This window comes from Triticum aestivum, chromosome 5A, assembly GCF_018294505.1.
Source record: "Triticum aestivum cultivar Chinese Spring chromosome 5A, IWGSC CS RefSeq v2.1, whole genome shotgun sequence".
NCBI lineage: Eukaryota > Viridiplantae > Streptophyta > Magnoliopsida > Poales > Poaceae > Triticum > Triticum aestivum.
Window position 1 is genome coordinate 284708591 of NC_057806.1, and position 11877 is coordinate 284720467.

Consider the following 11877-nt stretch of genomic DNA (forward strand, 5'->3'; position numbering starts at 1 on the left):
AAGAAGGAACCAGGCGGTGGGGCAAGCGGGCGGCGGCGCGCGCGCGATGGGCCGCGGGGGCCGGCCGTGGGCTTTGGCGGGCCCGCGCGGTCGGCGGCAATGTGGGCACCGGCTCGGGACACGTGGCAAGCGCTGGTTCGTAGGGGGGAGCGGGGCGGACGCGTCCGGTCCGCTCAGGACGTGTCCGGCGGCGCGGGGAGCGGATTTTTAGGGTTAGGGTGCGAAATGACCCAGGATTTTTGGTGGAGGGGCCTTTTATAGGTAGGAGGAGCTAGGAGGCTCCAAATTGAGCACGGTTTGCGGCCACGCGATCGTGATCTAATGGTCTAGATGATGGAGGGGGTTTAGGTGGGTTTTTGGGCCACTTTGAAGGGGTGTTGGGCTGCAACACACACGAGGCCTTTACGGCTCTTCGGTTAACCGTTGGAGTATAAGACGAAGTCGAAATGGCACGAAACTTGACAGGCGGTCTACCGGTAGTAAACCAAGGCCTCTTGGCAAGTCTCGGTCCAACCCAAAAACGTTCAATACCCGCACACGGAAAGAGGTAGAAAGGGACACCGGAGGACATAGGAGCGCCGAAATGCAAAACGGACAACGGGGAAAATGCTCGGATGCGTGAGACGAACACGTATGCAAATGCGATGCACATGATGACATGATATGAGATGCATGACAAAGACAAAACAAGACGAAGGCGAAAACCCGACTACGAGGAACTATCATAACTTTGTGCCAGAAATGGCAAGAGTTGGAATACAAATATGGCAAGTTACATACGGGGTGTTACAACACTCCACCACTACGGAAGGATCTCGTCCTGAGATCTAGGACTGGAAAAACTCCGGGTACTCAGAACGGAGGTGATCCTCTCGTTCCCAGGTGGCTTAACGGTCGGAATGATGTGACCACTTGATTTTCAGGAATTTGATAGACTTGTTGCGAGTCTTGCGCTCATTTTCCTCAAGAATAGCAATGGGGTGCTCATGATAAGACATGTCTTCTTGGAGATCAATCTCTTCGAAGTTGACGGTGTGGTCAGGAGTGTTGAAACACTTGCGGGGTTGAGACACGTGAAACACGTCGTGCACATTTGCAAAGTTGGATGGAAGCTTAAGTTCATAGGCGAGATCACCTCTTTTGCCAATGATCTTGAAAGGACCCACGTATCTCGGGGCAAGCTTCCCTTTGATACCGAAGTGACAAGTACCTTTCATTGGAGAGACGCGGAGGTAGACATGGTCTCCGATCTCGAAAGCCAAGTCACGATGCTTGCTATCATAGTAACTCTTCTGGCGCGATTGTGCGGCTTTGAGATTTTCACGAATAACTTTGCACATTTCTTCAGCCTCTGTGATCAAGTCATTTCCAAGAAGTTGACGTTCACCAGTCTCTGACCAGTTAAGAGGAGTACGACACTTCCTGCCATAGAGAATCTCGAATGGGGCCTTGCCCGAACTCACTTGAAAGCTCTTGTTGTAGGAGAACTCGGCATATGGAAGACAATCTTCCCACTTCATACCGAAAGAAATGACACATGCCCTTAGCATATCTTCAAGAATTTGATTTACTCGCTCGACTTGGCCACTGGTTTGAGGATGAAAAGCTGTGCTGAAGCGAATGCTGGTGCCCATGGCCTTCTAAAAAGAATCCCAGAACTTAGAGGTAAAGATGCTCCCACGATCTGAAGATATCAACTGCGGAATGCCGTGCAGGGAGACAATCCTGGAGGTATATAGCTCTGCCAACCGAGTTGTTGTGATAGATTCTTTGATAGGGATAAAATGAGCCACTTTAGTGAGCTTGTCGATGACAACAAAAATAGCATCATTGCCACACTTGGACTTTGGAAATCCAGTCACGAAGTCCATCTCAATATGGTCAAACTTCCATTCTGGAATGGCAAGAGGTCGGAGGAGACCAGCTGGTCGTTGGTGTTCTGCTTTCACTCTTATACAGACATCACATTCATTCACGAACTGAGCAATCTCGCGCTTCATTCGAGTCCACCAATACGACTGCTTGAGGTCATGGTACATCTTTGTACTTCCAGGGTGAATAGAGAGGAGTGAATTGTGAGCCTCGTTCATAAAGACTTTATGAAGGTCACCCTTAGGAACAACAATGCGATCCTCGAAGAATAGAGTATCCTTGTCATCAAGACGATAGCACTTGTACTTGGGTTGACTCTTGGCAATCCCAATCTTCACCTTCTTCACCATAGCATCAAGAAGTTGAGCTTCGCGAATCTGATCTTCCAAAGTAGGAGAGACTTGGAGGTTGGCAAGGAATCCTTGAGGAACAACTTGGAGATTGAGTTTGCGGAAAGCTTCACAAAGCTCTGGTTGCTAAGGCTTGATAATCAAACTATTGCAGTAAGCCTTCCTGCTCAATGTGTAAGCAATTACATTGGCCTTGCCTGGAGTATATTCGATACTCGGATTATACTCTTGAATCATTTCGACCCAACGAGTCTGCCTGAGGTTGAGGTTTGGCTGAGTGAAGATGTACTTGAGACTCTTGTGATCAGTGAAGATGTCCACTTTTCTTCCCAATAAGAGATGTCTCCATGTTAAAAGAGCATGGACAACTGCCACCAACTCGAGGTCATGAGTGGGGTAGTTTTTTCGTTGGGCTTCAACTGGCGAGAGGTATAGGCCACAACTTTCTTCTCTTGCATCAACACTGCACCAAGACCTTGAAGGGAAGCATCACAGAAGACCTCGAACAGTTTGGATTCATCAGGAGGAGTCAGAACTGGAGCAGTGACTAACTTCTCTTTCAGGGTGTTGAAAGCGATGTCACATTCAGGTGACCAGACATACTTCACATACTTCTGCAGGAGGTTGGAAAGAGGCTTCGCGATCTTAGAGAAGTTCTCAACGAACCTTCAACAATAGCTTGCGAGCCCGAGGAAGCTGCGGAGTTGCTTCATGTTCTGAGGTGGTTCCCAATTCATAATTGCAGACACCTTCTCAAGATTAATAGCTATGCCCTTGGAGGAGATGATATGCCCAAGGTAGAGAACCTCATCGAGCTAAAACTCGCACTTTGAAAACTTCGCATAGAAATGATGTTCTCTGAGTTTATCCAGTACCAATCTCAAATCCTTGGCATGATCCTCCTTGTTCTTGGAAAAGACCAAAATGTCATCGAGGTAGACCAAGACGAAGTCATTTGTGTAGGCGTTGAAGATGAAGTTCATCATGCGAGAGAATGTTGGAGGAGCGTTGACAAGGCCGAAAGACATGACAGTGTATTCATATGAACCATAGCTTGTTCTGGATGCTGTCTTAGGGATATCTTCTTCACGAATGCGAATCTGATGATAGCCCATACGGAGATCAAGCTTGGAGAATACTTGAGCACCTTTGAGTTGTTTGAAAAGCTCATTGATGTTGGGAAGTGGGTACTTGTTCTTTATGGTCTTCTTGTTCAATGGAAGGTAGTCGACACAAAGTCGGTCCGTTCCATCCTTCTTCTTGATGAAAAGAACACCACAACCCCATGGAGAAGAACTTGGTCGAATGAGAGCCATACGCTCTTGAATATCGAGTTTCTTCTTTAGCTCCTTCAACTCTTCAGGTCCAAGCTTGTAAGGACGTTTGCAAGCAGGTTCCGTGCCAGGCTCAAGATCGATGACGAATTCAACTGGCCGGTGTGGAGGCATTCCTGGAAGCTCTTCTGGAAAGACGTCTTGATGTTCACAAATGACTAGAATCTAAGAAATGACATCCAGCTCGCCCTTCTCATTGAGAGAAAATAGTCGAATGGTACCATCACGAGCGGTAAAGGCGATTACATCCTCAGACGAATGTGTCAATTGAATCTGCCTGGCATCACAATCAAGTTGAGCCTTGTGCTTAGAAAGCCAGTCCATTCCAAGAATAAGATCAATATCCGAGTTACCAAGGACCATTGGAGAAGAAAGAAACTTATAGTCGCCCAACATGATAGTAACATCCAGGGCCATAGAGCTTGCATTCATGAATTTACCAGGAGAAACAACTGATAACTGCCTAGGTAAATCTTGGAAAGGGAACTCATGCTTAGATGCAAAAGGTCTTGAAATGAAACAATGTGATGCACCAGTGTCAAAAAGAACTTTTGCAGGAATATCGTTAACAGGAAGGTTACCCATTATCACATCTGACGAGTCCTCTGTCTAAGCTGTGTTCATCAAGTTGACCTTTGCAAACTTGGGATTATGCTTGACCACTGCGGTGCTAGCAGATCTCACAGGAGGAGGAGGAAGACGCCTCTGATTGAAGCATTTTTTGGCATAGTGACCCTTCTACTGACACTTGTTGCACGTGACCTCTGAGAGTGGACGGTGATACGGAGCACTTGATCTTGGAGCATGAGACGAAGTCTTGTTCTGAAAACCTGGGTTGGGTGGGTGGGAAGATCCATTGCCACCTTTGCTCTTCTGCTGATAAGGCTAACGGAACGGAGGAGGAGGCAACCAATACTTTTGTTGCTTAGTTGCCACGAAGGAGTTGCATCCCTGACTCGCTTCTTGGAAGCATCGCACTTGAGCTGAGCAGTCTCTTGTTTCAGTGCCATGTTGTAAAACTCATCGTACTTCTGCGGCTCAAAAAGCACGAGAGCTAGTTGGAGATCTTCTCTGAGGCCACCTATGAACTGATAAATCATGCTCTTCTCCTCAGGGACGTCTTGGTTAGCGAAGCGAGCGAGCTTCTGGAACATGATGTTGTACTAGTAAACAGACAAGCTGCCTTGCTTCAGATTGCGGAACTCCTCACGCTTACTCTCAACAACACTCTGAGGAATGTGGTGAGCTTTGAAGTCTTGACGTAATTCATCCCAGGTAATCACACTACCTCCTCTGGTGTAACATCCCAAATTTTCAATTTGGAATGTTATACATAGATCATCCATGCATATCATGATTTAGTGCATTTCCGTTCCGCAATCCTCGAAATCCTAAGCAACTCAAGGACCCACTAAGAGAGTTGGGGATTTTCCGGTTTTCATATTTGATTTTTATCAAATAATGAAACGAGGATTTTGATTTTAATAATTTTTCTCTCCGAAAAATATTTCATATTAAATCAAATGAGTGGAGATAATATGACTTCTCCAAAATAATTGAAATATCGAAGGAAGAATATTAAAATTATTTATTGGATTTTATTTGGTTTTATTCGGATTTTATTTGCATTAGAAAAATTGCACGTTTTCAAAATTGCATTTTAGGGCCAAGAAAATGTTCAACTCGTCCTAAATATTTTATTTAGACGGTGAAAATTTGTTTTGGCATTTTTAGGTTTTTATTTATTTTTTTCTAGGATTTTATTTCGGTCGGCGAAGTTTTTTTTTTAAAAAGGGTTCCCCCGCCGACTGGGCCTAAGGCCCAGCCGCGCCAGGCCGCCGTCGCCGCCTCCAGCGCGCGCACGCCGCTGCCGCCGCCACTCGGACCGGAGTCCGAGTTGGACTCCGTTGCCGCCGCCTTGCCCCCTCCTCCAAGCCGCCCCACCCCGCCCCCTTTATATACGCGACACCCGAGCCCCCACCGCCACCATCGCCGCCTCCCGAGCCCCGCCGCCGCTGCTGCCGCACCCTGCTGCCCCGCCGCCCAAGCCCTCGCCGGAGCCCCTCGCCAGAGGTAGCCACCGGTTCCAACCGCTGGTTTTCTAAAAAAACCGTTTGGTTTTATTTTTTTCAAAACCCTAGTTTTCGTTTTTTTTAATAGATCAGTTTTTCTCCGGTTTATTTTTTTAGCGAGTGTTCGCCCGTTCATTCGTTTTAACGAACGCGTTCTTCGTTTAGATCCAGATAACGAACGTTCGTTCGTTAATCTGTTCGTCGTTTTTCTTTTTCTCGGATTTATTCCGTGATTTTTCTGATCGCGATTTCTCATCTGATCTTAATTTCTGTTTATCTTTTCGCTCGTTTATCGGAATCAGGCGATTCAAGCTCCTGGAGTTTCGTCTCGAAACCCTCTTTCCGGTTAATCAACTCAAACAAGTTTTTGTTACTGCAAAATTTGTCCTAGTTTCAGATTAGTAAACGAAGCTTCTTTCTTTCGCCGTTTGACTTTCGTTGCTTCGTTTGATTTGATTCTTTTTGCGTACCAGAGTTCTTAAGTTGAACTTTCTGGTCAACCTCTCTTATTTGAGTTTTTCTTGTGCATCATTGCTTGTTACTTATGTATGTTATTGTTTGCTTGCGATAGAATTCCCGGAGTGCGAAGCGTGTTACTACGAGTCTCTAGGATTCGCGGATCGTCAGCAAGGCAAGTAACACTTTGATCATATACCATTATTACCCAGTTTTTATGCATTAGTTCCAATCCTCAAACATTGCATGATTAGGATGTCATTAACTTGTGGGTTGGGAAGTAGTTGCTGAGGTAGAACCTATTGCCCTGTTATATTCAAACCCTTGGGAGTTACTTCTACGTATTGCTTATATTGCTATGATATGCTCGTAGACGTGGTTTGAGTTTGAGTGAAATTCATGACAGATGTGAGATTGTTAATTAATGGTTCAACTTAAGGTGGCAACTTAATCAAACAACTGGGTGGATTGAGGCACCTGGGGAACCCAGTGTTGTCTGTATTTTTTTGGAAATCCCGGGGTACCCGTGTGATCTTCCATAGTTGAGTAAGTTACGTGATTATGGGATCTTGAAGAGGTAGATCAGCAAGTAGTGGGTTTTGTTGATCTAGCATAGTTGAGCAAGTAGTGGGTTTTGTTGATCTAGCATAGAGGTAGATCATGCTAGAAACTTCGGTGTGCAGCCACAAGCTATTATGGGATCTAGCATAGTTGAGTAAGTTATGTGAAGCTCTTGAAGAGGTAGATCAGCAAGTAGTGGGTTTTGTAGGTTTGGTATGGTCTACCCGGAGTAGAGAGTTAACGTTTCTGAAAGACTGTGTCTCAGTCATCCGTTTCTCAAACACCATGTAGTGCGAGAAATCCAACGGAGGCGATCGAGTCTTGTGGGGAAAAGTGCGCAAACCTCTGCAAAGTGTACAATCTAATCATGGTTAACCGTGTCCCTAGTTATGGACAATTCTTGAGTATCTAGTACTTGGGTTATCACATGTATCTCACCATGTTTAATTAATACTGTTGGGTTGTTAATCACTTTAATTGGGATTGAGTTGGGGGTACCTTCTCAATGATGTTTCAACCACCATGATAGTTAAGTAAAAATCTATTCCTTTGTTGTAGGGAAAAATTGGCTTTTCGCAAAAACTATAACCATAGAGCTTTCCACCAGCCATATATGCATGTAGTGATAGCATTGTTCTGTTTCTGCTCTACTGTGTTATATTGCCAGCATATTCCATGTGCTGACCCGTTTTCGGGTTGCAACGTATTACGTTGCAGACTTTTCAGATGAGGAGTAAGGTTCGTTAGGTCATTGCCGTGCAGCTCAGCTATGCCGTTGGAGTTGATGGACTCACCCTATCTTCCAAGCCTTCCGCTGTTATCGCATTAGATGGCCTTAAGCCATATTATTGTAATAAGTTCTCTTTGGAGACATTCGTTGTAATAGTGTGTGATTGCTACTTTGTTATAAATCATTCGAGTACTGTGTGTGTCAGCATTACTGATCCAGGGATGACACTGAAGCACGAAGACTTGACCATCTGAGGTCGGGTCGCTACAAGATGGTATCAGAGCACACCCTGAGTGTAGGACACGACCACTAAGATAAACCCTAGGTCACACTTCTCTCCTCATTTCTGACTCCTCTCCATTTTCTACTATTTAGGATGACGGAGATGAAGAACGGGTTTGCACAACCGGATGAAGACACACCTTTTGGATGCCACTTGAAGGAAGTCACTAGGTACTTGAACATTGGAATACCAAGCTTCACCAGGATGTACAACGCCACTTTACCTAAAGAGGAGCGCTAGATGATTCAAGTACAAGTTCTAGGAAGGACGTTCTCGCCAACTTCTAAACCCATAGAATTTTCCTTCGACGCACCAACCTGGAGTTTAGGAACGAGTATGGCAGCTCACATCACCATGGGACGCATTGGAGAAGTTTACAACAGGGAGCTTAAGGACACTATCTACCAAATATGTGGGCGCCGAGACGAGCAATGGGAAGTAATCAGCACTAAGAAGGATAGATCCATTGCAGCTTTCATCCAGGAGTTAAACCAGCACATTCGACGTCAGGAGAACCAGATGTGTGTGGACATGATGACTTGAAGAAGGCGAAGACTAGGATCATCGAGCTGGAGGAAGAACTCAAGTTTACCCGCGATGGATATGAGGAGGAAATCAAGACCCTACTGGAGAAGAATGACGACTTAGTCAAGAAGATCGGAGTATTCATGGGAGGACAGCACCAATAGAAGAAGAAGAATAACCCAAGGAAATACGCCCCGAGGACTACATCATCATCGACGACACCGATTCTGACCCTAGTGATGATGACTTTGAAGACGAAGCTGGAGCAGACATCATGGAGTCTTCCACCGATCAAAATTTCTAGATGACCACCAACTATTAGTAGTATTTTCCCCATGTATATAGTAGTAGTGAGCACTTTTGCGATAGTTCTAGACCGTTTGTATGCCCTTGCTTGATTGATTGAGTGAAATGATTGTGTTTGTCTCATGTGCATATGGGTAGTGCTTTCTCATTAGACCCCTTTTCTATTCTAATCTCTTCCATCTAAACCCATCAAATGCCTCCGAGACGTGACCTCGGTTTTGCCTTCCCGTCGGAGCTCACCCAGTTGATCCAGCAGCAGAATGCCTTGATGCAATTGCTAGTTCAGAACCAGGGCAACAACAACAACAACCCACCGCTAGTGGACAACCAAGCCCGTTTTCTAAGGTTACAGCCACCAGTGTTTTCCAGTAGCACCGAGCCTATAGTTGCTGATGATTGGCTACGCCGTATTGGAAGGGAGTTGACCGCCGCAGGTTGCACAGATGTTGAGAGGGTGCGCTTTGCCGCACATCAATTGGATGGACCAGCAGCCTCATGGTGGGAGAATTACACAGCCACTTTTCCTGTAGCCAATGTCACTTGGGACCAGTTTCAGCAAGCTTTCCGCACCGCCCATGTCTCAACTGGAGCTATGCAGATGAAGAAGCAGGAGTTTCGCAACCTACGCCAGGGGAACCGTAGTGTGGCTCGGTACGTGGATGAGTTTAGCAAGTTATCATGCTATGCCCCTGATGATGTGGCCATAGATGCCGCGAAGCAGGAGAAGTTTATGGAAGGGCTGAATGATGAGATGAGCATGCAGTTGATGGTAGCAACCTTCAACAACTACCAGGAGTTGGTAGATAAGGCTCTTATGATTGAAGGGAAACAACAGCAGATTGAGAGCCGCAAGAGAAAGTATGGACAAGGGAAGTATAACTCAGGAGCTCAGCAGAAGCCTCGCCTAACCCCGAACTCGGGAGGACTTGTTCATAACCATGGAGGTCACAACAACACTAGAGGAGGATCACATAACCATAGTGGTGCTAAGAATGGGAATGGGAACAGAGCTAACAACAATCAGAACCGCTCCAACCCGTCCACTCCCGCCAAAAGAGACTTAAGTCAGGTTACCTGTTTTAAGTGCGGGAAGACAGGGCACTATGCCAATGATTGCCCCGAAGGAAGGAATGGAAACGGAAATGGAAGCGCTGGGAAGAAGCCCAATCCATTCAACAAAGGACAAGTGAACCACATTAACATGGAGGAGGTTGAAGAGCAGCCGAATGCGGTAATAGGTAAGTTTTTGGTTAAGTCATTTACTGCTCTTGTTCTTTTCGATACTGGTGCATCGCATTCATACATATCAAGAGCATTTGTGGATAAGTTTAAACTACCAACCCAAACCCTTAGGACCCCTCTTTTAGTGAGTTCACCCGGAGCAAAATATATGGCTAGCCGATGGTGTGACCAGATACCCTTAACCATTGGCACACATGTGTTTCGTCCGACCTAATTATCTTGGAGTCGCAAGGATTGGATGTGATATTGGGTATGGACTAGATGTCAAAGTATGGAGGAAGCATTGACTGTGCGAGTAAGTCGATTTATCTGACCACCCCGGAGGGAAAAAGGATTAAGTATGTGTCTAGGCATGTGCCTAAAAGGAGCCAAGTGAATGCCCTTACGGGAGTTGTTCAGGAGGAAGTGCCGGTATTAAAGGATTACCCGGATGTTTTCCCAGAGGAGTTACCAGGCATGCCACCGGACAGAGATATTGAGTTTTTGATAGAGCTGTTACCAGGAATAGGACCAATATCCAAGAGACCCTATCGGATGCCCGCGAATGATCTGGAGGAAATTAAGAAATAGATCAAGAAGTTATTGGACAAAGGATACATCCGAAGGAGTTCATCACCTTGGGGAGCCCCAGTACTTTTGGTTGAGAAGAAAGATAAATCCCAAAGGATGGTTGTTGATTATCGAACCTTGAATGAAGTGACGATAAAGAACAAGTACCCACTACCGATGATCAACGATCTGTTTGATCAGTTGCAAGAAGCTAAAGTGTTCTCAAAGATCGATTTACGATCAGGGTATCATCAGTTGAAGATAAGAGAGAAGGACATACCAAAGACGGCGTTCACAACGTGATATGGATTATACGAGTACACGATCATATCGTTTGGACTGACTAATGCCCCTGCCTATTTCATGAGCATGATGAACAAGGTGTTCATGGAGTATTTGAACAAGTTTGTTGTGGTGTTTATTGATGATATCATGGTATACTCGAAGAACGAGGAGGAGCACAAAGAGCATTTGCGTTTAGTTCTCGAGAAGCTCAGGGAACACCAGTTGTATGCTAAGTTTAGCAAATGCGAGTTTTGGCTGAAGGAAGTTGGATTCCTTGGACATGTTATATCAGGAGAAGGTATAGCAGTAGACCCCAGCAAGGTTCAGCCAGTCACTGAATGGTTGGCACCCACCTCAGTTAGCGAGATCCACAGTTTTCTTGGACTCGCCGGATACTACCGGAGATTCATTGAGAATTTTCCATGATTGCAAAACCAATGACTGAACTGTTGAAGAAGGATACCAAATTTAAATGGACAGAAGATTGTGAAGCAAGTTTCCAGGAGTTGAAGAAATGTTTGACTATAGCCCCAGTGCTAGTACTGCCAGATATACATAAGGAGTTCCAAGTGTATTGTGACGCCTCTCGCTTAGGACTTGGATGTGTGCTTATGCAGGACGGAAGAGTTGTTTCGTATGCCTCACGACAACTAAAACCTCATGAGTTGAATTATGCTACACATGATTTGGAGCTAGCAGCCGTAGTGCATGCGTTGAAGACTTGGAGACATTACCTTATTGGAAACCGTTGTGATGTGTACACGGATCACAAGAGTTTGAAGTACATCTTCACCCAGGAGGAGCTGAACCTTAGGCAGAGGAGATGGTTGGAGCTTATAAAGGATTATGACATGAAGCTACACTATCATCCAGGAAAGGCCAATGTCGTAGCAGACGCATTGAGTCGGAAGAGTTATGCTAATATCCTTGAAAGTAAAGGACTGCCGAAGGAATTAGCAAAGGACATCATGGAACTTCATTTAGAGATTGTACCTAGAAGGTTCATTGCCACAATGGAGGTTCAGTCGACATTGCTGGACAAGATTCGGGAAGCTCAGAAAGATGATAAAGAGATTGCCGAGATAAAGGAGAAGATGGGCAAAGGAAAGGCCAAAGGTTTTCATGAGGATGAGCACGATACCCTATGGTTTGAGGACCGAATTTATGTGCCGAATAATCAGGAGATCAGAAAGTTAATACTTCAAGAGGCGCATGACTCACCATACTCGATACACCACGGAAACACCAAGATGTATTTGGATTCGAAGGAACATTTCTGGTGGACTGGTATGAAGAAGGATATTGCCGAGTA